A 25,000-nucleotide genomic window follows, 5' to 3' on the forward strand; every position below is an offset into this window, starting at 1 on the left:
AACCGATGCTGGTGTGTTTACGTCCCCGTAACCAAGTGGTTCGGCAAAAGAGTACTGGGCTTAGAAAGAATGAATGCAGGGGTTGATTTGTTCGACTAAAGGTGGTGCTTCAGCATGGCCACAGTTAAATGACTGAAACCAGTAAAAGGATATATATAATATATATATATATATAATATATATATATATATATATATATATATATACATACATACATATGTGTATGCATGTGTGTGTTTGTGTCTGTATGTATGTGTATGCATATATTTATTTTTGTATTCATATAAGTATATCTGTATATGCATGGGTTGTGTATACACACGGTATTACACACACACACACACACACACACACACACACACACACACACACACACACACACACACACACACATACATACATATAGACGCCCCACACACAAGCACACATAAAATGTAAAAAGTGGGGATAGCTTGGTTGGTGCGTAGGTAGATTGATAAATATATATTTTACCTGCTTGGCGTTCTACATATTCAATACACTAATGCTTTACAGTTTTACATACTTAACATTGTAAGATAAAGAACTTTGGTGAATTAATTTGTCTTTGAAATTGCAAGACAACACAATCCATTAGTAGCTTTGAAATTCAGAAGAGAACAAGGGAAACAACTCCAATAATTAGAAAGGGATATAACTCTAATGATTATAGAACTTCAATACATATTGATCTCTAATATGATTGCTAAGGAGGTCTAATAAAGCTGAAACATATCCCTTACTTTCACCGGTTGAAATTACTGGAATTATCTCATATAGTTTTATCTTCCAGTTCTTTATAAAGAATTTACACACTCGTACAGAAAATTTTCGTTTTCTCCGAAGATTTTAACTCACTTTATCACATACGGAAGAGTTTACATATGATGTGTATACATTTCAATGAATGCATGAATGTGTATATATATATATATATTATATGGATGGATGGATGGGTGGATAGCTAGATAAATAGATAGATAGATAGATATACAGACAGAGAGACAGATGTAGATGCATACAGAGGGACATAATTTATATATATATATATATATATTATATATATATATTACATAAAAAATACAAAATGGGACAAGAACGCAAAACAACCAGACAGATGATGCAAAAAAGGGATAAAAAAAATTCCATATAGATGATACAAAGAAAACAAGGTCGTGTTATTCGGAGTTTTATTTCCTCGGTCGAGTTCCAGATTATCTTTGCAATTTCGGCTGGTTATACTCGAGATTGCTGCAATCTGGCCAGCCCCAAGGAAAAACCAAGCTAAGAGCATTAGATTGCCTGGAAGAAAGCAGCAAATGTATACGTAAACAAGGACGGAATAAAATGGAGAATGTTACACAAATACAAATAACAGGACATAAAAAGAGGTGTCTTTCGACTAAGGACGAATTAAATTAAGATGGCGTGTGTGGAAGTAAAGCTTAACGGCAGGGATACAAGATATTACAGGTTCGGGGAGGAATATAGATGTTGCATGGATGTCGACCGAACCAAGAAAGGTCAGCCTTGGCCGAATACCGGTCACGTGGGGAGAGAAGAGAGAGAGGTAGAGGCAGAGCGACAAAAGAAAGAGGGGCGAGAAAAGAAGATAGGAACACAGTGAAGCGAAAAGAAGGAAAGTGAGCATGAAGAGTAGGCAAGGAAATGTGAGAGAGGGGGATCAAAAGAACGAAAAGTTGAATGAACGAAGTAAGTATATACATACATATATATATGTTTGTGTGTGTGTGTGTGTGTGTGTGTGTGTATACAGGTAGGGAAGTAAAACTTTAATTAACAGTTACACTAATATTTCACAGCATCCGTTACATCTAATGATATGAAACCTAATGCAGAACAAAAAATACATTGTCAGCTAATGACGAAATCTTTTTTTTTTACAGGAATATTGGAGAATATGACTGCGCCAAGGAGTATGTGATATGGTTCGTACACAAGTCGATCCGAGGAGGATCTCAAGCATAGTCGGAGTATCCTTACGTACAGTTTATAAAGTCAAGAAGAGAATGGACATGGGCAACGGCATTCAGAGAACGTCTGGCAACGATGGGACCAACAAGAAACGAAATCAAGACTTCATCAACACCCTCAAGTCCAAAATTTCAACGGACCCAAGCACATCCGTGAGGAAACTGGCTTCTGAACTTTAAGTGAACCCCAAGACTATCAGAAAAGCTGTGAATGATGACTTGGGGCTCACCAGGACACTGATACACATGTTGACAGAACCTATGAAGGCCAAGAGACCAGAGAGGTACAAAACGGTTCTCACATACCTCAAGAAGAACGGATCCACTGTGAAAATTTTCTCTGATGAGATCTTCACAGTGGCTGTCGTTGACAACCACAAAAACGACCTGTGCAGTGCATAGTCAACAGTTGACGTCAGCGGTACCTTGAGAACTAAACATCCAGCTCAGGTCATGGCCTTCGCTGTTGTGGCTTCCGACGGAAGAAAGATGTTCATCTACTTCTACAAGCCCGGAGAAAAGGTGGATGTTGACGCCTATTACAAGAAGTTGAGTTACCCTGTCTTGCATGGTTCAAGGCCAACTACCCGGAGCGCAACTATGTGTGGACCCACGATGGGATGGTGCTCTCAGCCATACTGCTTACTTTGCTGGTTTCTGGCCTGCGGACCTCTGGCCCTCTTCCAGCCCGGATCTCAAGCTTCTGGGCTATGCTATGTGGGAGCATTTTGGAGCACGCCACCAACAAAACCTCCCACCCCAACGTCAACTTTCTGAAAGCCGCCATCAATGAGGAGTGAACCAGGATGTCCAGTGACTTCGTGATGAAGAGTTGTGTGGGTTTTCGGGGCCATGTAGAGGCCGTAATTGTAAAGAATAGAAGCCACATAGAATAAATTATTCATTTTGTAATTATATGTAATTGTTACTAACCTATTTTTGAATTACTAAACATTGCGCAATGGGAATTTCAAATGTTACAGCAATTTGGCAAGTTTTGATTCCCCACTATATAAATCGACCCCAGGACTTATTCTTTGTAAGCCTAGTACTTATTTTATCGGTCTCTTTTGCCAAACCGTTAGATTACGGGGTCGTAAATATACAAACAACATATACGACGTAAACACACACACCTGTACAACGGGCTTCTATCAGTTTCCGTCTATCAAGTCCACTCACAAGGCTTTAGTCGGCCCGAGGCTATAGTAGAGGACACTTGCCTAAGGTGCCACGGAAGGGATTGAACCCGGAACTATGTGGTCGGAATTCAACCTTCTTACCATATAGGTCTCGTTGTTCATTTTCAATAAAATGAAATGAAATGTCTTGCTCAACAACATCCTCTTGATCCAAGAACATCATATTGCACACACAAACACACACACACACACACAAACACACGTACACACAGCACGCATACTCACACATACGCACACAAACACTGACACGCACACATGTGTGTGTGCATATGTGCGTGAGTGTGTGCGTACATACACATACGCACCCTACATACGTACATACATGTACTCAAACGAGCAATGTTTATGAATGTCTTATGTATGGATATATCACGTGTGTGTGTGAACATGCATATATCTAAATATAATGTACATATGTGTGTATGTGTGTATACTTAAATATACAGGCACGCACACACATATACATATATAAAGGTCTATGCATACGCACATACACACACACACATATGTATGTATATATACATATAATAGACACACACACACATACATATATCTCCGAACTCATATAGTATGTGTGTATCGAGAGTGTTTATTACACACATAAATATATGAATCTATGTATGTATGTATGTATGTATGTATGTATGTATGTATGTATGTAGGTAGGTAGGTAGGTATGTTAAGCACCCTACGTGTAAGCGCCATATGCTTTCTTCACGCTGACCTTTGCTCCAATACTCCATATGGTGCATACATTTCTAGATCTTATATATGGAATGGATGGCAATACATTTTCGTATCATTTATTTTATTTCTGCATGATTTTGTATTTTGCTTCCATATTGTTTAGATTTTGTTTTTTTTTCATTTTTTATATATATTTCTATCATTTTTTTTTTAATGTATCATTTCATTCCATCTGTTTTTATAATAAACTTGTATTTATGTGTTTTCATGTTTTAGAGGTTCACTTCCATTTCTTGTCAAGGCTAATTGATTCTACACATGGTCTTCACTTTCTGCTTTTCACCTCACTAAGCTCTTCCATCATTTTATGTCAATTCATCGCCACCGTCATTTTTGGATGCATCTGCATTAACATCATACGTACATCTACTACATTTTCTTTCTCCTTGAACCATCGTTATGTCCCATTCGCAAACATATTCACACACACACACACACACACAAACATGCATAGACTACTACTATCGGCATCACCACCATCATTATCAACATTTGCACACATACACACACGTGCGCACTCTGACAACATTGTCACTACTACTGACTGTCACCTTCTTAATCATGATACACCAATAACAACAATATAGTAGATGTAGCAACAACAGCAGCAGCAACAGCAGCAGCAACAGCAGCACCAGCACCAGCACAAGCAACAGCAGCAGCAGCGGCAGCAGCACCAGTAGCAATGTTGTTAGAAGAGTAATAGCAGGAGAATAATCGATTTATAATTAACATCTATTAATAATAAGGCGGCGACCAGGCAGAATCGTTAGCATGGCGGGCCAAATTCCTTTACGTTCTGAGTTCAAATTCCGCCGAGGTTTACTTTGCCCTTCATCCTTTCAGGCTCGCTAAAATATGTATCAGTTGAGCACTGGAGTCGATGTAAGCAACTTACCCTGTCCCCGAAATTGCTGGTCTTTTGCCAAAACCAGTTTAATATCTAATAATATTTAACAACAGGTGTACGGGTGTATGCGTGTAAGTGGTTTTGTGTATATATATAACATACACATATGTATTACATCAGGTTGAGTAAAAAGTAGGCAACGTTTTGAACCATGTGTACCGTATAGAACATACATCGTAAGACTGCATCGGATAGAAGTGGCTACGAGAGCTGAAGTGGAAAGGGCTCTGCGACCCATTTGGAAAGAGGTGGTCAGCTCGAAAATGTTTTAAACGATTTCATAGTGGAGGCCTAAAGGTCGTGAGCGTAGTGGACACCCATCTGTTATTGATGACAGTCAATTAAAGACCGTCATTGAAAAAGATCCACGAAAAACCACCCGAGAACTAGCAAAAGAACTTCAAGTTAGCCAGAAAACTGCCTGCTTCTATTTGCATGTGATCAGAGAATCAAAACAGCTCAACAAATAGGTATCACATGATTTGAATGAAAATCAGAAAATGCGCAGATATGAAATTTGCTCGTTGCCTCTCCGTAACCAGATCGATCCATTTTTCGATCGTACTGTAAGTTGTGATTAAAAGTGGATTCTGTATAATAAAAAAAAAACGTTCTTCGCTGTGGTTAGACCAAAATTAAGCACAGAAAACCTTCCCTAAACAATGCTCGACCACACGTTTCACTAATGACACTCCAGAAGTTGAGGGAACTTGGATACGAAGTTCTTCCCCACCCAGTTTATTCCCCAGACCTTTCTCTTACCGACTACCATTTTTTCAAGCACCTTGATGGTTTCCTGCGAGAGGAGTTCAAAAATCAAACTGATTCTGAAAGTGCATTCAAAGAGTTCATCAGCTCCAGAACTCCAGATTTTTATGTTACCAGAATAAACAAACTTGTAACTCGTTGGCAAAAATGCGTTGATTATAATGGCACTTATTTTGGTGAATAAAATTTCCGCATTGTTGAAATATATTGCGATGAATTTTATGTTTCAAAACGCTGCTTACTTTTACTCAGCCTGTTGAGCATATAACATATAACATATATATATAGAGTAATAGAATGAAGAGAAACGAGTAAATGGTGAGTACAAAAGTACCTTCGTAATCACCATTAGACTCACACAACTCTTTCCGAATCTTCTGCACTGTCCTCAAATTGACATCCAAACACTCTGAAATATTTGTACTGAGATTCCGGCGCGAATGCCAAGCAGTACAGCATGTCGTTTCCAAATTTCTGGCAGAGCGAATTGTGTCATGGCGACAATTTACCCATCCCACGCTGTATGTATATATATAAATATGAGAGAGAGATTAGTATAAACACAAATGTATATTATAGTTCCTACGTGTGTTTCACTATTATGACTGTTTGGAGCATGTGTTCCAGTTGTGTTTAGATGTTCAACGACAATGGCTTATTTGGGAGCAGTTAACAGTTTATTGCATTAAGTTACAGATAACTATATATATATTCTTCTATTATTTTACATGTTTCGGTCATTTGACTGCAGCCATGCTGGAGCACCGCCTTTAGTCGAACAAGTCGACGCCAAGACTTATTCTTTGTAAGCCTAGTACATATTCTATCGGTTCTTTTGCCGAACCGCTAAGTTGCAGGGACGTAAATACACTAGCATCGGTTGTCAAGCGATGGTGAGGGGACAAACGCAGACCCACAAACATACACACACACATACATGTATATATATATGTGAAAGGCTTCTTTCAGTTTCAGTCTACCAAATCCACTTACAACGCTTTGGTCGGCCCGAAGCTATAGTAGAAGACACTTGCCCAAGGTGCCACGCTGTGAGACTGAACCCAGAACCATGTGGTTAGTAAACCTCTATTTGTTGTTATTATATTTGTTCCTTTTGATGCTTGTATGGACTTTTTTCACTTGATCATTAACGGGTTTCTAGATGTAATATTTTTTATATTTTTGTCTATTCATCATACTTTCGTTGTTATCCAAATCATTCCTAGCTGGAGATTTAGCATTTTACATGTTATATTCTTTAATTAACTTGTTATGTCAATTGAAATTAACATGTAATGACGGTAAGATTTCTCATATTCCTTATTTTTGAAAAATACTAATCTTTCTTTGGCCTTCGGCGGGGATGATTCAGCTTTAATCAATGAATCCATTTCCTTATGGTGCCTTATAATGTTCAGCACTATCGTAAAATATTTGTTCATTAGCTGACAATTTAGATATTATAAGCAAAATATTTTTCTCTGTTTTATCTATAACAAATCTGGGATGATTAATTAGTTTGTGAATGTAGTGAAAGGTTTCGTTTGGTTTATGGTATGGAAACTAATAAATCACTACTTTGACCAAGAGTAACAATTAAAAAAATTTACTCTTTTTAGTATCATCACTAAAGTAGAAAAATTAGAATTTCCCAGTATTCCATTTAGTCATTTACGAAGCCTTTCTAAAGCAGAAGGTATCCATTATTTTTAGTTAATAGAGCATCATCCCTGTATAGCCCTCTATCGAGTTATTGGAAATTATCTTTTTGTTGATGTACTATAGAAACAGTTTGACTTAGTCCGTAACTTGAGCTGAGTTCAATTAACCCATTCGTAAGCAAATCAAAGTAATCTTTTATTTCGTTACGGAGACATTCGTTGAAATTTGATGCGTTTTTTCTCGTCGTTTTAACGATATTGACATCAACTTGGTTTAGATGACATGCATAAGATCTGGTCATCAAATCTAAGTAGAGACTTCAAACTTGAAATATTCAAAGCCACAGTCGAACCAATTCTACTATATGGCTCAGAAACCTGGACGTTATCAAAGAAGCTTGAGAGGCGGTTGGATGGAACCTACACTCGCCTCCTTATGAGAGCTCAAAATCTCTCGTGGAAGCGCCATCCAACCAAAATGCAAATATATGGGAAACTACCACCTGTGTCATCTCTTGTGAAATGTAGGAGAGTCCAGTTTGCTGGACATTGTTGTAGAGCTGAAAAAGAAGTAATTTCTACTCTTCTCTTCTGGAAGCCATCTACTCGCAATACCAGAGGGCGCACACTCTCCTACCCTGATGTAATCTCCAGGGATACAGGCATCCAGCAACAGGACCTCCGTAATGCCATGATGGACCGTGAAGTCTGGCGTAGCATGATAAATTCCATTGTCTCGACCACGGTCGAACAATGATGATGATGATTGGTTTAGATTAGTGATTTTCGATGCGAATATACGAGATTTGCGTAGGAGAAATTGATCATTAGTACCAATGTTAAATCGAATGAAAGAAATAGTCTTTCTATTTTCAAACTTTTTATACCATAGAAGGACATTATCTATATTATCCAAAAGAGTATGTTGTACTTTTTCTATAATTACAGGGATAACTTTATCTTTAATTCTACCCAAATGGAATTGGTAAGAAAATGCGAGTCTTATCGTTGGGTTAGCATTACCATTTTCTATGTTGTGTTTCAAGTTAAACTTTGGCTTTTTTTTTTCGTCTAAAAGGTTTAGTTCAGTCAGCCAGTTTGAATTTATTTGCTATTGTGGTTCGCTGGTCGTGTATATAGCAATTTACATACAAACTTCTCGCGGTATAGAAAGAATAGGGATATATCCCTGGTAGGAGATTAACTATTACCGAAAGTTTATTGCCTATACTTTTTCATAAGAGCACAAGAGAATATTTTCACATCGTAAGCATTCATAACAGCAAAATCATCTAAATAGATAACTGTTGATAATAATCCATATTACCCGAATTTGAATTTTACGCGGATATCTTAAGATTTTCCTAAATTTGTATACATTACACTCTGAAGACTTTTGCGGATTCCATGGACAGCGAGGCTCACCAATGGAGAAGTTCTTAAACAGATAAGGCCGAAAATGTCGCTAGAAGCTGGGATCACCAAGCGTAGATTGGCATATTTTGGTCATATTAGGCGGAGAGAATCCCTAGAGAAGGACATCATGCTCGGAATGGTCAGTGGCAAGAGAGGAAGAGGCCGACCAAGAACCCGCTGGCTTGACACCATCAGGAGTGATACCGGAATGGACATGGCCAGTCTGAAGGAAGCGGCCCAGGATAGAACTGACTGGAGGACACTGATCCAACGAGTGACCGAGAGTCGACTTCGACTGAGCGGATAGAGAGATATTTGTAATGCTGTTGATTATTTAAAAAATACCTTTTATAACAATACTTTTATTTCTGAAAGGTTTGTCATTGTGTATTCATCTAGAATCTTTACGAAATAACATTAGGCATGGCTGTGTGGTAATAAGTTTGCTTCTCAACCCCATGGTTTTGGTTCAGTCCAACTGAGTGGCACTTTAGACAAGTATCTTCTAATATAATCTAGAACAAACCGAATCCTTGTGAGTGGATTTGGCAGACGGTAACTGAAAGAAGCTCCTGCATTAAATATTTGTTGGTGTATTCTTGAGTCCTCGCGGATGATCCGTCGTGTAGAGTCCCTAGTCCCGATCAGTCCCCATTTCCGCGAGATACTTCCTCATCTGCTGTGACCATGTGACCATATGACATGTGGTCGATCAACACGTGCTGTCAATCCAGCAGGATTCACAGTGAAGAGGAAAACCGAGCAACATGACCAAACAGTCTGAGCCGGCGCTTCCGAATCATACAAGTGACATGACGCACACCAGTTTCTGAGTCGAGTCGTTGGATATGAAATCCGACTAATGATAACCCATAATCCCGCGAAATGTCCAGGTACGAAAAGAGTTCCTTTGCTACATGTATCGAAAGGAGTAAAAAAAATGTTGGTTTTATCTACATACGCATGCTAACGATCATATAGAAAGAAAGAAATTCCATAATATCATATATGTAATATAACTTGGCAGCTACATATATTTTATTGCTGTACACACATACACACACACGCATATACACACACACATACACACACAGACACACACACACTCACAGACACACACACACACACACACACACACACACACACACACACACACACACACACACACACACACACAAACACTCTTACGTGTACACACATATATTACGAAAGCAAGATGTACAATAATTTCTTCTGCTTCGCGGAGCGAGGAGATAGCTTTGTTATGCATTAATACCTACATCGAACTTTAAAGTTAGCGTAGCGTATTCTCTGTCTCCCTAACATAAAAATAGTAACTATTTCTTGAATTATACTCTAAATTCAATACAGTAAATTTTCGTGATGAAGTGGAGATCATTTAGTCTTTTGTTTTTGGTTATATATATATTTACGATTGCAATCTGAGAAAGAACTGCCTATCTCGCCTTCATAGACAAGACGTCCCTCATCTATAAGTATCTAAATATTAATGACTGAGAAGAATGTTATTTTTATTCTCACATCTTGTACACTTACGCGTAGCGAGTATTTATTTAGGCAGTTTCAGTTTGTGCATGTGTGCATATATTTCCCTGTCAGGCTTAATGTTATTATTAATAAGTTTGTTTATTTCAATATGTGAGAATGCGTCAGTGTTTACGAATATATGTCTGAGTGTCAGTGTATTTACGCATTTCTATTTCTTTATTCATACAAAATAAGCGTATGTATACAAATATGAATTGACCTAGAGGCGAAATAACTGCACTCACATCAACAGAAGCAAGTATGAACACACACACACCACACACACACACACACACACACACACACACCACACACACGCACACACACACACACGCACGCACGCACGCACACACACACATCAGGACAGAGAGAGAGGGGAGAAAGAAGAGAGATGGAGAGAGAATTCAATATATAAAAGGAAACAGGTATTTGTAGGTTTACATGTAAACATTAGTTTTTGATAGTAAGCTAAAAGTTGGTTATGCACACAGAAGTGCGCGCGCTCACACACCCTCACACACACACACACAGATGCACACACTGAGACTGGTTAGCAAGTTTGTTTTCGCAAGTACATGGTTTCTGGCAGATTTCCACTGCATCTTGGGGAAGTGTCTTCTCATCTAGCTAATATAACCGACTTGGTGAGTGAATTTGGTGACGGAAGCTGTTTGGAAGACCGTAGCGTGTGTGTAGGTGGTGGTGGTGCGTGTGTGTTTGTGAGATTGTGTCTTTCCGTTTATATAAATGTCTCGCCAATTGACAGCCGATATTGGTTTGTTTACGTTTCTAACTTAGTAGTTTCACGAGAAGAGCCAACGGTATAGACATGAGACTCAAAAATAAGTACTACGGTTCCTTTGGCATATATATCGTAATTTGTTACGTACGATAAATAAGATAACCAGATAATAATAAAGACAATGTAACGAACTAACAACTTTCTTTATGAACCAACAATCAATATTTCTTGTGAACTAGACAACCGACACCTTCTGACTCACTGGGAACTGACACGAACTTCAGTCGACCCCGAACTCTGAACCTTCAACTCACTCGGATTGTTACTATTTATACTTTACTCGGACCAGTCTATCTTTCGCAAGGGGGCGTCCTAACTCTCATCATATCTCCGCTTTTGAGATTTTAACTACTGTGAAAAAATGGAATTTCTTATATTTAATTTTTTTCCTTTCCAGCACCTCTTTTTGTTTCTCGAATTTTTGGTGCCCGAATTTTAAGGTAGTATTTTTCGTTGCACACAGCACTTTTTCGTTTCGTAGTACTAAGCACTATTGTTGGCACTCTTTTTTTCTTCTTTGAAAATTTAATATTCTTTCGTTTAGGAGTTAGTTCTTGATATTCAGTCTCTTTTCGTTTTCTGAAACTAGTTCTAGAGGGTTCAATATCTCTCGGTGCTGGCACTTCAAACATCTCATAGAAGACTTCCATAGGTATTACCCTTCGTTCTTCTGTATTTCTCATCTTTAACTTGTTAAGGTGTCTCTTATGTTCCGAATGTTATTCTTTAATTAAATACATCATGTTACCGAATCTTTTGATTACACAGTCATCCTCCCAACTTTCTTTACCATTTTTATGGTTTTTAAGATGGAATTTATCTCCTACTTCGAAATGTCTTGTAATATTTTTTGTATTTCCTTCACATGTATTTTTCATCTTTCCCTTATATGTATATTTTCCTGGCAATAATTTATCGAAGATTGATTTTTTTTACACGTGAACATTAACTCTGCTGGTGACTTTTCTGAATTAGTATTTGGATTTGGCGCTATTCTATATACTCTCAAAAATTTCGTTAGTGCCACGTCATTATCGAGCTTGTTCCTAGTTTTTCGTAAAGCTCTTTTGAACGTGTCGACAAATCTTTCCATCTGCCCATTTGATCTCGGGTGGTAGGGCAGGGTAAAGATGTGCTTTATGGCATGTATTTTGCATTAATTTCTTAATTCATATCCCGTGAATTGTGTCCCATTATCTGAAACTAACGTGTCTGGAACACCGTATCGAGCAAATAACTCGAGTAGGAACTTTATTGTTGTCTTTGCTGTGAGTTTATTAAATATACATGCCTCTGACCACTTTGTATAACTATCCACAACGATTAGATAGTATGTGCCGTTCACTGGTCTTGCATAGTCGATATGTATCCTGGACCATGGGCTCTCAGTCTCCGGTCACAATTGGTATTTTACTGGTGGTCCTTTGGTTGCCAACAAACAGCTTCAACATGATTTCACCAATTTCTCGATGCTCCAGTCCATAGTTAGCCAATATACAATGCTACTCATTTAAGCTTTCATTCTGGACATTCCCGGGTGCCCACGGTGGAATTGTTGCAATACTTGTTTCTGTTGTGCACTTCGTACTACTATTCTGTGCGCGTACATTAAGACATCGTCACATAGTGAGAAATTATTTAAATTTGTATTTTTATTATGCTTATTTTTCGATGTTTCTTTTATTCTTGTAACGTAACTAACTTCTACAGATTTCATTTTTATATCATGCGCTGTCACCGGCAGTTCCTAGATTATATTGTACACAATACTTCTTACTTCATTTTCTAACTGCAGCAACGTTCCACGCTCTTGGGAATTAGCTTCGATAAGCAGTCTGCATGACCAGTTTTCTTCGACGGAATATACTGCATCTTAAAATTGTAGTTCAGCAATATTGTGCCCCAGCGTTGTAGTCGGCCCACTGTATGGCTAGGCAATCCCTTCTTCGATCCAAAAATTGATAGTAATCGCCGATGATAGGTTTGTAACAAAGAACTTCTATCATGTAGAAGTATGTGAAATGTTTTACCCCCAAAAATAATCGATAGAGACTCCTCTATCTTACTATACTTTTTTCTCCGCTGCTATTAGCGAATGTGAAGCATAAATTACTGGCTTCATATTTCCATCCTTATACTTGAGTAGCAAGACTGCTCCTATTCCATACTCCGAAGCATCAAACGCTACAACAATGTCCATTCTAGGATCGTAATGTGCTAGTGACAAGTCAGAAATTAGTATTTTCTTTATGTCTTCAAATGCGTTTTGGCATTTTACTGACCAATTCTATTTTATTTTATTTTTAGTAAATCGTTTAATGGTGCTCTCAGTTTAATGTATATTAGGAATGTACTGTTGATAGTAATTTGCTAGGCCTAGGAAAGCTTGTAATGTTGGTATATTCGTTGGATGAGGCATATTCTTGATTGCGTCCGCCCTCGATAGGTCAAGACGTCTTCCATTCTTATCTATTAATTGATTTTAGGCAAAAAATATTCCCATTTCTCTTCACTGAGTGTGAAACCATAGTCCTTAATTTTTTTCACGACCCTCTTCGCATGTTCGATATGCTCATTCCGTGATTTGCTTTTGATTAAGACGTCATCAAGGTAAGGAATAGCAAATTGACAGTCTGCCAATATCACGTCCATCACATGTTGAAATATTGAAGGTGCTACATTCAGTCTATTGTATTTGTATAGACTTCTGTGCATGTTGACCATTAACAGCTTTGAGCAGTTTTTATCTACTTTGATTTGTAGATATGCGTCCGACATATCGAATTTTGAAAATATTTTACCTCCGTTTAGTTTTATAAAAATATCTTCTGGGATCGGTATATGTAGTAAGGTATATGGTAAACTTTGACAGTTGCTCATTTTGAGCTCTAATATTTTGACAATCTTTATTTTTTGTTAGAAAGCCGACACATCCATTTCTTTATTCTAACTCATTTTGCGCTTTATAAAGTATTTATAAATCGTTTTTTGCTGTTTTTGTTTAGAGATGGATAAGTCGGAAATTCCTACGGTTTTGAAATATGAGTTCTTTCTTGGAAATACAGCATCACAGACAGCTCGGAATATTAATGGAGTATTTCATTGTAATTTTATTGCACAGCAGACAGTATTAAATTGGTTTGTAAAATTTCGTTCTGGTAACTTTGACCTCTCAAATGAGTAACGCAGTCGACAAGAAACGAAGGTGGATAATGACGAAATGAAATCCACCGTTGAATCAGATCCATTTCAAAGTGTCCGTGAATTATTGTTATTGTTTGGTGTTAGCAAGCAAACAATATTGACTCACCTAGTTCAAATCGGTAAGATGAAAAAGTTGAATAGGTGGGTTCCACATAAACTCAATGAAAATCAGAAACAACTACATTTGGAAGCCTGCTTTATACTACTTTCTCATCACAAAAATGAATCACTTCTGAATTGAATTGTAACATGTGATGAGAAATGGATTCAATACAAAAAGCGAAATTCATCAAAAGAAGCTGATGGTGCGTGTTTGTGATCTGGCGCAGGTATGATCCATTATGATTTCATTAAAGCTGGCTCATCAATCACGGCTGAAGTATACTGCAGCCAACTGGACCAAATGATGCAGAAACTTACCCAAAAAATAGCCTTAATTAGTCAACAGATCCACTCCTATTTTATTACAAGACAACGCCAGGCCACACGTCGCGAAAATTACATTGGCGAAACTACAGGAATTGGAGTTGGAAGTTCTCCATTATCCACAATACTCACCTGATCTTGCCCCCACTGACTACCACTTCTTCCAGAATTTGGATAACTTTTTGATAGGAAAAAATTTAATTCCGACGATGCTGTAAAAGAGACCTTCCAAGATTTTATTGACTCTAGATTGGCAGGCTTTTACAATTCCGGGCTGGACAAGCTACCGCTGAAATGGTAAAAGTGTATTGGCAATATAGGTGCATACTTTGAGGAATAAAAATATTCCTTGCATTTATAAAACATTAGCTTTTTTTTTCTTTTCTACAAATTTCATACTTGACGACCTAATATTAGGTGGCCATTTACTGCTTAATTTTTATCATTTTTACCAATTCCTACAACTACTATCAATTCCAATGTGTATCTTTCGAATTTAATTTCTTATGTTAACTCTCACTGTATCTCTCATCCTTATCTTCCTTCTCTCTATGATGTAAAGCGTGAGTTCAGAAATCAACCAAAAAAACAAAAAACATTTGTATTACAAGTTCGAAATCTGACGTTATATATCTTGACTTCAACAAAACCTTCTACAGAGTTGACCCCGTGGTAAACGACTGCACTGAATTAAATATTTCCTGGTGAACAGAAGGCAACATGTCCGATAGAATAAGTACTATGCTTAACAAAACAATTAAGTACTGCAGTCGATTCATTCGACTAAAAAATTCTTCATGCGGTACCCCCAGAGTGGCCGCAATCGAATGAAACAAGTAAAAAACTAAAAAAAGATAAAAAGAGTAGTTTCAATGTTATTAAAGCATCATTAAGGATCAATTATCTCACCTTTCAACAGTCCGAATTAAGAAGTAATCTTATAAAGAACCAAAAGGTTCCCGGACTAGATCTGTAGCGCGCCTACAGATGGCATCACACGGTTGCGTGTGGAGTGAGAGCTAGCAGTGACCCTTCAAGAACTGGTGTGCTGAGTGACATCGCTGTGTTTATTTCGTAAGTTGGGAATTTTTTTGTATGTGTGTGTGTGATCACTTGCATGCTGTAGTCCGCGATTTTGTCATTCGACAGGAACAAAGGGCCAATGTGAAATTTTGCGTTAAACTTGGAAAGTCTGCTACTGAGACACTGGGCATGATTCGGCAAGCTTACAGCGACGAAGCAATAGGGCTTACGCAATGATTCTCGTGGCACGGGCGTTTCAAAAGCGGGAGAATGTCCCTAGAAGACGATGAGCAATCTGGAAGATCTTCCACGAGCCTCACCTTCGAAAGCGACCGGATCTGTGGAGCGCAAAGAATTGAATTCTTCACGGCGACAATGCACCCTGTCACCAAGCCCTCCTCACTCGTACATTTCTCGCTAAAACCAACATGGTATCGCTTCCGCACCCACCTTATCCGCCAGATTTAGCACCTGCGGACTTCGATCTCTTCTCCAAGATGAGAGTGCAGCTGAAAGGTTTCCATTTAACATCGTTGTCGAGATCCAGAGCGAATTGCAGAAGGTCCTCGACTCGCTTACGGAAAACGACTTGTAGGCAGGAACGCTGGGACCGGTATATTGCTGCGCAAAATGACTATTTCGAAGGAGACGATGTCAAAACTTGGGTAAATAAGTTATATTTTATTAAATATAACTAGTCCGGGAACCTTTTGATATCACTTCGAATATCAGAAGTAGCAACATAGCGTAGTTATGGATAAATGTAAATGTGAAAATAGTTTACCAAATCTATAATAAATACATATTTAACCTTTGTGTAATAGAAAAAGTTTGTTTTACATATTCGTAAATCGGCATTCCTCTTAAAACTTTGCTTTGTATTCACTGTCCTAAAATCTATCACATACGGCTGAACATGTCCGTCGAGAGAAAGAGATATACTCTACGGAAGAATGTTTAGGAACCCCACACTCATTACTGAAACTAAAAATCTACTTATTACCAAATATTATGACTAACAGTGTTTTCCCTTTTTTTAGAAACACTGCAAAAATCGTTCCTGTACAAATATTCTTAATAGTTCGATAGTTCCGATTCGATGCTGAGCCAAGTTAAGACTATCAAATGATCTTATCGCATATTTGTACTTAGTTCCGGTTTTTTTTTTATCACCGATTAAACGTTCTGGCGAAGATACCGTTACAGGTATGATGAGGAAAGTCGGGAGTGATGCACAAAGTCATGGAACAACGTTTTCCATTTTGTAGTTCTATGTTTGTCTATGCAGTGATTATATGGAGTTAACTTACAGTTTGCCATTGTTGCTATGATGTATCGATCATAATGTTTATGTCATTGTCAACAATATAACTTTCTACAAATGAGACACACACTTTATGGTCAAAGGATTTTCCGATAAAGACAGAAATTGCCATAAGAATGAAAATATATCGCAAAGTTTCTTAGCACCTTTAAATTTTCTTATGAGACCATCAACACCAGAATTGGCAATGCTATCAAATAGAGATGTTCAAAATAATGATTCTGAATTTGTATCAGGTTCCATGACGCTTCTCTTCAAAATGTGCTTTCCGTTTCCTCATTTGTTTATAGTTTCTTTTCCAGTTTTTTTTTCTTTAAGTGACATATTTTGATTCTGTTAGCAGTGTATAAAATTGTCATTGCAGTTTCAGCAGATTTTCGATTAAGATTTCAGTTTTACCTACATCACTTATCAACAGTGGTAAAACTTTTGCCTAAAACACCATATAGCGCATGGTAATGAGAGCAAGAATGTTGAAGCAGATGGAGTACATGACTATTCATCTGAAAGAGGGCATTATTTAAAAGCTCCTGTTACTTTATTTTTCGTCTTAGGTTTCAGTGTTCAATGTTTTTGAATAAGTTTTAGTGTCACACGTGTGCTAATAAATCATGTCACAGAAGTACAGGAAAATCAGGTTAACATGCGTGTAATTAAATTGATAGAAATAGCCTTTGCCAAAAGATTGCTCATTTAATCTAAAGCGTTTCATGTTTTATGACAGCTGAGATACGATTCTGTTCTGTGTTGTCGCTTCTTATGTGTCTGTGTGAAAAAAATACTCGGCCGGTCAACTGCTAGATCTGTCTGGTGTCAAGCAAAGTGTCCAAATACCCAGTCGCATATTCTAAATAAATAGCTAGAAATTTATCACAGACGTCTACTTTCTGATTGGCTTAAATAATGCATCTAACAAAATAATGAAACCAATATGTCAACAGTGAAAAAGAATCGCTACAAATGTAATTCTTGGTGAAGATGATTGCATTAATAAAGGTATTGCTGTCAGGCCCACAGAAGCATTAAGTTGATTAAGGGATATCTTATAATAAATAAGCATTGCTTTGTACGTGAGAGAGAGAGAGAAAGAGTGTGTGTGTATGTGTGTGCGAGAGAGCGAGAGAGAGAGAAAGAGAGAGAGAGAAAGAAAGAGAAAGAGAGAGAGAGAGAGAGAGAGAGAGAGAGAGCTGACTAACGTCTTGGTGTGTGGAAAGAGAAAGAGTGGGGGAAAGGAACAGAGTGGAAGAGACAAAGAGTGTGATAATGAAAGCAAATAATTCAAGAGCATGTTGGGGAAAAGTATTGAAAAAAGATGACAAAGAGGGAATAAGGGAGATAGGTTGTTGGAGAGGTGTAGTAAAACAGTAAGATACAGGTAGTAGTAGTATTAGTAGTAGTATTAGTAGTAGTAGTAGTAGTAGTAGTAGTAGTAGTAGTAGTAGTAGTAGTAGTAGTAAGATAATTTCTCCCCCTCTATATACATGTATATTACACTAAACTGGTAATGAGGAACCTAGCTAACGTTAGTGTATCATAATTTTTTTTTAATAAGATATTGACTAATGACTAATTGACTGATTAATCAGTTGACCCGTTTGCATCACTACCAGAGAGAAATTATTGTATTATAACTGTATTTTAACTTACAAAATATTAGACCTGAATTATGCTGTGTTTAGTTAGTTACTTGGTCAGTTTTGTATGAGAAATCCTACTATCTAATCAAAATAGTTTGAAATATTATATATAAGTAACCTGATCAATCATGTGCTCCAAGCAGTCGCTCCTGCCCCTGTCTCACTCAATAATCGCCCTTATCCCTATCATCTCTGGTTATTATTACAACAACCAGTGTGATAGACAGGCTCCTGTAAGTTACATGAGCTAATATCTTTTATAAGATCATTCTTACTAACATTTTCCGCTTATATCATCCAAGTTACAGTCATCTGAAATTATATATTTGGATTTAACTAAATCTTCATTTTGAATATTATTTAAAATAATCAACATTTGGACTATTCGGAGTGATATTATACGACAACCTCATTCGAGATAATCTCGTCAAGTTTAATGTCATTCTGACTACCATCACTTAGATTAATATAATTCGGATTAACTTTACTGAGACTAATATACTACAATTAGTTTAACTCCAACCTTGCATGCGTTAAGTTACTAATTTTGTTTATCAATATTATTTCGATTTAACAATATTTGCCCTAAATACATTTGTTATGACATATTTAGGTTAGTATTATTTGAACAATGGATGACAAAAGTAAAAGAGTGTTGGACAAAGTATTTCGTTAAGTCCTCATATGTTCTGAGTTCAAATCACCCCGAGGATAACTTTGCGCTTCGTTCTTCAGAGGACGATGAAATCACGACTAATCATGTATTTGGCATGATCTAGTCTTCTGACAAATGAGTGGGCTTGTGCTTGTGATAAATATCTTTATTGCATTTAGTATCACTTTAATTGAGCTAACTTTATATAACTATTCGGTTTAAAGTTTACCATAATATTAACATTGTTTTAGTTAGAGTCAACAGTAATACGTCAATTAAAACATCTTTAGTTCTGGTGCAACAAGTCTTTAGTCTTTGGTGTGATACATCTTTACTCTAACTACAGATGATATTAACTATATCTTAAAATTTGCTATACACTGCCGTCATCTAAACCAGTTCCCCAACCACTGAGCCGTAAATCATTTGGTACCGGACAGTTCACAAAAAATAAATCTTAAAATTTTATTTCTATTTTATTCTCTATCGCAGTCTGCATAATGTGTTTGTATTATATTTGTAATAGTTAAATGATATATTTAGCACTTTACAAAACGTAGGCTATAAATTGTAGTCCAGCGGAGATGACACCATGCAACAACATGGCCTACATCGTCAACAAAAACAGAATAAATTCAGTCATCGGCTGCACACTAGTCGCCGGCACTGTACTATTGCTGAGAAACCCCCAAAACATCAGTATTGAAGTCTGAATATAACGACAATGGAGTTAAAGAGTTTTCTAACTACTTACAGAAAATCATCATCTCCAAAGAAAGATGTCTGCATTGTCTTGAGAGACGAGAATGCTAAATTAAAGCAGAGACAGCAGGGTATTTCAGGATTGAAGATATAAACAATAGGGGACTGCAACAAGCTTATCCTAGTCAATACACTGATCCCTCATAAAACCTCCCGGAAAATGTCATGTAGGAGACAGTATATGGCCTCCACACCTCCATTTCCATTGGAGGACCGCTGCTGTTTCCTGATATCGGCCTAATAAGAGGCAGCAAAACCGAACTCCAGGAACTCACCATCAGATTAGAAACAGCATCAAAAGTGTATGTAATGGAGGTCAGATTGGAAAAGTACAAGATTCTGATCAATAACCACAACCAGAACACACCAGCAAACATTAATGCTGAACGGAAAATTTTTAATATCTCGAATCTACTTTGAGCAAGGCTGGCAGCTCATTAAAAGAATTGAAAGCTCGGCCTGGCATAGTATCATCTGCAATGACAAAACTGAATGTCATATGGAGAAGCAAATCCAACAGTTTCCCAACGAAACTTAAACTGTTTTAGTCCCTAGTGACTCCGATCTTCCTGTAAAGATATTAAAACAGAACACTCATAGCAGACACCGAATTTAGAAACAAGGTATTCAAGTATAAGTGTATAAGTGCTTCAGAAAACCGATACGCATCTCGTGCAAAGAACACAAGACAAAGTGTCATTTCCAGTAGCAGGTCGTTAAATATGCTAGCTGATGAAAACAGTGATGTGTCGGAATTCAATTTATTTGGGCACATGTCATGGCAAGATTCCCTGACCAAAACCCATGCTCCTAATCACAGTTATAAGAAAACGAAGCAGAAAATCCTAGTCTGACAACATCAACGTCTGGGCAGGTTTCAACACGATAGCAGATTTCCGAGTGACAAAAGTTTAGGAACCAGTGATGATTACTCGACTAAAGAGTATCTGGAAAGGAGCATCTTGAGGATTGATGTTTCAGTAGTGTGAAGAAGATGGTGATGATCGTCATCATTATAATAATAGGGATCATCATCATCATCATCATCATCATCATCATAATAATAATAATAATAATAATAATAATAATAATAATAATAATAATAATAATAACTTCAGGCCGGTAGAACATGCATAGATTTTAGCGCTACCGTTCTTAAAGCTTTAAACAATGATGGAGCTTGTTAGAAATAGCTGCCAAATCGCTCATAAATCATACCCTAAGATTTTAATGTAATCTTAGGTAGATTATATATAAATAAAGGAGAAACTGTCAGAGCTGTGACGCTTTTTATCATAATTCTACCGGATCACATCTGATCTAGAACCAAGCAATAACTACCGTAAATGATATGCACCACACACGGTTGCTAGTTTTTGCTTTTATAGTTTTCTGTTGAAAATGGAGTATCTTGATCCCCAAAGCAGAAAGTGTCGAAAGCAAGATACGAAAGCAATCTTGCCTGATTGCTAACCTCCTATCCAAGCATTGTTCATCGTTTCCAACAAAGTGACGGATAACGTAACATTCCCACATTTGACCCCGAGGGAATTAAAAACCTTAAGTGGAATGTAAGTACTTCAACCGGGAATCGAAATTAAGGAGGACAGATTCATTTTTAACAGCTTTATACCAACACAACAGCGCTTGTCAGCATCAGCCTCTGTACTGTCATCACCATCACTGCCACCCACCACATCCACCACCACCTCTACCATAATTAACATCACCACTATTGAGACCTCCTTTGGTCATGCCTGATCGTGGGATTGCACCTAGAAAGTTATCCCCCACCCACAAGGCACAAGTCCAGGCAAGGTTATTTATGGAAGACCAGCAGCCGCCCATGCATACCGGCCTCCCCTCTCCACGCCACCAATGTTATCCAAGGGAAAGGCAAAGGCCGATACAGCTTGGCACCTGTGACGTCGCAACTCATTTCTACAGCTGAGTGAACTGGAGCAACGTGAAATAAAGTGTCATGCTCAAGAAGACAACACGCAGCCCGGTCCGGGATTCGAACGCACAACCTCACGATCGTTAGCTCGACGCTCTAACCACTGAGCCATGCGCCTTCACTACTACAACTATAACTACCAACAACAAAGACGATAACGCTACCACCATCACCGCTATCATCACCACAACCATCACTATCACTACCACCATTTCCATCTATACCACCACCACCACCACCAGCATCACTTCCACTACTGCAATCACTACCATCGCACCATTACTACCGACGCACCATTACTACCGACGCACCACCACCCAACCTCCACAGCACCATCACGACCACCAACACCGCAACTACCATTAACTCCACTACTAATGTCGCCCACCCCCCACATCATCTCTACCATCATCACTAAAGCTACCACCGACAACACCATCACCACAAAGCATTCACCAAATCATAACAGAATTTGACAATTGTTTGTGAAGTTTTGGGGTATCCCTGTTTATGATGTGTAAGCTCCATTGATGTGACACGGAGTGCTGAGATGGAGATTGGGGCATAACTGTTGGGGAAGTGACGCAGCTGAGAAACGAAACCGTCTTTCATTTGATACAGTTCACAGTCACCATAGCTTTTATTCATCACTAACGAAACATTATTACCCCACACCCACTCGATATATATGTTTGTGTGTGTGTGTGTACATATATATAATATATATATATATATATATATATATATATTTACACACACATACACATATATATATACATACATATCAATGTGTATGTATCAGCGTATGTATGTATATATACAGAGAGTTCTAGTTATGCAAAAATTGTAAAGAATAGTAAAAATATATCTTATGTTGGACAAACATCTGATGTACAACTCAAACAGTGTGTAGAATGCATTCATGTGCTTATTACGTCGAAAGTTGACAGTCTGTTCAGTCTCTGCACATAATCTATGTGTACATATATGTATGTATATATATATATATATATATATATATATATATATATATAATATATATATAGATATTTAGGCGCAGCGTGACTGTGTGGTAAGAAGCTTGCTTCACAATCACATGGTTCCGGGTTCAATTCCATTACGTGGCGCCTTGGGTAAGTGTCTTATACTATACCTCAGGCTGACCAAAAGCCTTGTGAGTGGATTTGGTAGGTGGAAACTGAAAAGAAGCCCGTCGTATATACATATATATATATGTGTGTGTGTATGTGTGTGTGTGTGTGAGTGTGTGAGCGTGTGTGTGTTTATGTGTGTATCTCTCTGTGTGTTTGTCCATCCCCACCATCGCTTGACCATCGATATTGGTATGTTTACACCTCCGTATCTTAGCGGCTCGGCAAAAGAGAGCGATATAATAAGTACCGGGTTTATAAAGAATAAGTCCTGGGGTTGTTTTCTTTGACTAAAAAGCGGTGCTCCAGCATGACCGCAGTCAAATGACTGAATCAAACAAAAGAGTAAAAGAAGGAATAAAGACTACATATATATATAATATATATATATATATATATATATATATAATATATATATATATATATATATATATATATATATATAGGCGTAGGAGTGGCTGTGTGGTAAGTAGCTTGCTTACCAACCACATGGTTCGGGTTCAGTCCCACTGCGTGGCATCTTGGGCAAGTGTCTTCTACTATAGCCTCGGGCCGATCAAAGCCTTGTGAGTGGATTTGGTAGACGGAAACTGAAAGAAGCCTGTCGTATATATGTATATATATATATGTGTGTGTGTCTGTGTTTGTCCCCCCCCCAACATCGCTTGACAACCGATGCTAGTGTGTTTGCATCCCTGTAACTTAGCGGTTCGGCAAAAGAGATCGAAAGAATAAGTACTAGGCTTACAAAGAATAATCCCTGGGGTCGATTTGCTCGACTAAAGGCGCTGCTCCAGCATGGCCGCAGTGAAATTATGAAACAAGTATCAGAATAAAAGAATAAAGGAATATATATATATACATACATCCACATATATACATATATACGTACATGAGTACAGACAGACAGTCGGACAGACAGATTGATAGCTAGACGTAGCTATTTCGATTTATAGGTATATGTATATGCATAGAAACACATTCATATATACTCACACATACACTCAGTTATTCACTCACTCTCTCTCTCTCTCTCTCTCTCTCTCTCTCACTCTCTCTGACACGCAGAACAATGTAAAGATTTTTGGCACGAATGGGCGTAATTGAACGTTAAAACATTAGATGATGTAGTACTCAATACATTATGTAAAGGATTAATGATAGTTAGGGAAGTAGATAGATAGATAGATAGAAGATAGAGAGAGAGAGAGAGAGAGATAGATAGATAGATAGATAGATAGATAGATAGATAGATAGATAGATAGATAGATAGATAGATAGATAGATAGATAGACAAACAGACAGAGAGACAGACAGATAGACAGACAGACAGACAGATAGATAGATAGATAGATAGATAGATAGATAGATAGATAGATAGATAGATAGATAGATAGATAGATAGATAGATAGATAGATAGATAGATATATAAACAGAGACTGACAGGGAGTTAGAAAGCAGACAGACAGACAGACGTACAGGTAGACAGGAAACGAGTGAATGGTGTTTGTAAACAAAAGCACAAGACAAACTAAGAAACAGATACATCAATAATAAAAGAACCCAACACCACAACTAATACCACATGCCACAAAGATAATTTCTGCCATGCAACAAAAATGTCACAACACAATAATACAGCAAACATACCTTCATACAACATACAAAACAATAACAATTGCAAAACAATAACAATTGCAAAAACAATAACAAGCAACAAGTACACCGTCATAGAGTCTTTCAGAGGTTCGACACATTCACCAAATACTGTTACACAACTACCTCACAACTACC

The 25,000-nt window shown here is 37.6% G+C and overlaps 1 protein-coding gene across 1 annotated transcript in view; it reads right to left on the reverse strand.

Moving 5' to 3' along the window:
* Window positions 1–25,000, reverse strand: part of LOC115214538 — an 88,054-nt gene that overhangs the window by 62,072 nt on the left and 982 nt on the right. The window lies entirely within an intron of this gene.

This window comes from Octopus sinensis, linkage group LG7 (genome assembly GCF_006345805.1).
Source record: "Octopus sinensis linkage group LG7, ASM634580v1, whole genome shotgun sequence".
NCBI lineage: Eukaryota > Metazoa > Mollusca > Cephalopoda > Octopoda > Octopodidae > Octopus > Octopus sinensis.